We start from the raw sequence: 3,787 nt of genomic DNA on the forward strand, positions 1-3,787 counted from the left end.
TGTTCCCTACAGGTTCATAACGTAGTAATCCTAGCTATAACAATTCTTCCTTAGTGTCTTTCATTCAAAGTTGTAAGTTATATATGTATCTCTGATTCCTTGGTCTGGCAACTAGAGAATTTCACTCCGTACCTTGGTGCACCTACATGTGTCTACTTTACTAAACCTTACCTTTACCTCATATTAAGCATGATATTCAATGTATGACTAAGTTACTTCATTGGATTAATTTAAACTAGCCTATTAGATAGTGTATACTAAATCTCTGTTGATAATTTTTTTTCTATCAACTACCTCCTTGGTCCGGAATGTAGAAATAGGGCAAGTTCTAATGCATGCACTTGTTAAAAAGACTTTTAAATGAAAGAATTATCAATAAATTGAAGAACCTATTCTAGAATTGTTATTTAGCTAGTTTTACCTTGTTAATTACCCATGGTTTCCACAACCCTAGTTGTGGATTTAGTTACTCATGTTTAGAAATACATAATTCATAGTAATTAAACAAGAATTCATGTACCTACTTTGACAGTTTTGAAGAAAATCCAGAAATAAAACTTGAATTAAAGAAAATATCTTGAGAATCGCTTTCGGAAAATTGAAGTAATTCCCAAAATCCAAAGTTCAATTTTCAATAACAAGAATATGAAAAATAACAAAAATTCTAACCCCAAAAATGATTTTTTTAACTCTATTTATAATAATAAAGTCTCAAATTAAAAGGAGTTCTGAATAAGGAAAAATTGTCCCAAAACGCGTCTTTAGTCAACGACCCAACTGACGGTCCGTCTATGGAACGATGGACCGTCAACTGCCTCCGTCGGCCCACACTTAACTTTTTCTTCAGCCCTCACTTTTCCTCTTTGTTACAATCAACGGACCAACAACACGGTCCATCGTCTCACTTACGGTCCGTCGATGCCTCCCTCCTTCCATACCTAGCGATTTCTTCAAGTCGGGTGCTGGACTAGTTTCTGTTAGAAATGACAGTTTGCCAGGACGGACCGTCGATAATTCCGTAGCACCACACTTGGTCAGATTTCCTCGAGTTGCATCCAAATGCTTGAACCTCCAGTCGTAGATCACCACCTACTGACTGTCGATGGGTCGACGAACAATATTATGCATTTCCAATTTGGAAAGATTTCCTTCAAATGCAGATAAAAATATATTAAAATTACTACAAAGGTCTCTAGACACACATTAAACTTAAGGAAAAAGCATTCAAAGTACCGTGAATCCACTTTACATTAACACCCTCAACTTAAATTTGTTGTTTGTCCTCAAGCGACACACTATGACTCACCACAATACTTTCGTACAAAAATATTCTCATTTAAGCTTTCGTAATGATATGGCTATCACTCTTAGGCTCACTCATGTGGATCAGACCATGACACAGAATAGCCACGGCGACACCTCTACTCTTTTATCTCTCACAAATGCACCAACTCTCCAATATTGCAACCAGCGTTCTCACGTCGAAAGATGTCCTCCTATTTCACAAGGAGGTTTCAAATTTGAGTATGAGTATCATTATTCAACACTCACTCTCAGAACAACATCACCTTAATTGATACTTGTCACCATAGGCTTTCCCTTATATTCACTTCATTGAGTTCACCATATTAGACTATTAGGATCATGATAGGACTTTCATGGCTTGTAAGGTAGGATCAGGGTCAGGTATGGTGCACATGGATGCATTTTTGTGACTTGTTACCCTCCTTGACATTACGCCTAAGCGTCCAACCTCTTTCATTGTCTATTATGCGCTATTCATCCTTTTCTTGTATTATTTTCTCGTTTTGTGCAAATATCTTTTTTTTTAAAATTATTATTATTGTTATTATTATTATTATTTTGTTTCACTTTATTTGAACTATGATTGAGTCACTTCTCTTCTTCACTATTTCTTTTCTTTTTCTTTTCACATTAATTCTTTCTACCCTACTTTTCAGAACATTACTCATAATAGTCAGCCTCAACTCTTGGCTTTGCCATGAGTCGAGGTACACAATACCCAAGTTTGCGTTAGGTCCAAGAAGAGATTGGGTTCTGCATTAGCTACCCTCAAGTCATGCTTTTGGCCTAAGTTGAGGTGGACATGTCCAAGGATGAACCAGGTCCAACACATTATACCCATGAAAAGATGAGTTGGGGTAGAAAAGAAAAACCCATTGTACGCTCAAATCATTTGGATCAAAAAGGTATTAATTTCATTTAGTTTTATTTAATTTAGGCTAAAGATTGGTTTATATGAACAAGGGCCTATAATCCTTTCCTAATTGTCTAACATGGAGTACTTTTTGCAGGACTAACCGAGCAAGTTCTACCAAGGTAGCAACAGTGAACTATTCAATTTTCCGCACACTCACTAAACACCTCATTACCCTACCAGATTATCTCACATCCAGTTCGAGTTTTACATTGAGGGTCATGCAATGATGTACCTCTATGTCTTGCTTAGAGCCAACACATTGAAAATTAACTATGCGTAATCATGCAAGCATTCTTTTTAGAATGGTATATCGTTGTATTTAGCCATCATGCTTCAGATTTCACATTCATACTTTGTACAAGATACGAACATGCTGGTTCAACAATAAAATAACCAGTATATTGGGGCAAAACAACACAGGCAAGAAAACGCCAAGAGAGGATCGTTAGTTGGGTTACTCGGACTTCACCCTAACACTCACTCTCTATTTACCCCACCCCCAACAAGAAAGCATGAAATTGTCCCCAATGCATAAGAAATATAATAATAAAGTGGTAGATGAAGCATATCTAAGGCGCATAGCGCCGAAGATCAACAAGCAGGCGGGTGTGGTTGCCCAGAACCCATTCCATCAGTAGTAGGGACACCATCATTAGTCTCCACAGCAATTTCTGCCCCATCACTGGTGCTCCTCTCAATATCCTTAATCCTGGAGCTAGATGGCCCAACAGCCAACTGACGAGCCCTCATCTGTCGGGCCTCCTCATCTACCAAAGAGGCTCTCCTCACGACCTCCAACTCACTGCGCTCCTTCCTATCCCGAGCCTCATCACTCTCTCTGGTCCGGTGCCGCTTGGCGCGCTTACGTGGCGGAGGTAGTAGGGCAGTTGTTGTCTAGAAAAGTGCACTAAGCAAAGTATCCTCAGCAAGCTCCACAGGTATGGCCTCAGGATCAAGTACCCGCACATCTAGAACGGCCTCGACATCAGCCCTCAGACTCGCCACAGCAGCCTGGAGATTAGTCAAATCAATATTATGGGATGGCCGTACGAGAACTCTCAACTTGAACGCTTCAAGGCGCTGGTGGACTGCCAGAATCATCCTGTGAGTCTGCTGTGCAATCTTCTTCTCAATCCTATCCTACTCCTCAGAAATGGACCTCTGCATCCAAGGCTCGTTATGATGCAGCAATGTGGCCATCTGGGTCTCTAACTTCTGGACCCTAACAAGGGGGATCAGTGCTGCTGATGGTGTAGATCGAGAGGAACTCGGGGCTCTGCTAATGCCCGGGATAGAATCAACTGGGGTGGTGTCGGTAGGCTCTAATAAAGCCTGATCAGCCCCATGGTCTTGCTCAACCGTGTCCGCCAAGTTCTCACCTAGCGGCTGCACATCTACTCTGGGCTCTCTGTTGGGTGCCGCTTCATTAGCCTCACCCCGGATGAGACCATTGTTCACTGTCCAAGTAGGAGTCTTGAGAACATCAATGTGCCAAATGGGCACCCAAGCAGGCTTGTACTACTCAAAATTCATACAGGGAAAGGGGTAAGTGGTCGAGGCCTTAAA

At 40.9% G+C, this 3,787-nt stretch overlaps 1 pseudogene; it reads right to left on the minus strand.

Annotated features, from left to right (window-relative positions):
- Positions 1 to 2,698: 2,698 nt before the first annotated feature.
- Positions 2,699 to 3,421, minus strand: LOC114075046 (annotated as a pseudogene).
- Between the last annotated feature and the right edge of the window lie 366 nt (positions 3,422 to 3,787).

The sequence above is a fragment of the Solanum pennellii genome, chromosome 1 (genome assembly GCF_001406875.1).
Source record: "Solanum pennellii chromosome 1, SPENNV200".
Classification (NCBI taxonomy): Eukaryota; Viridiplantae; Streptophyta; class Magnoliopsida; order Solanales; family Solanaceae; genus Solanum; species Solanum pennellii.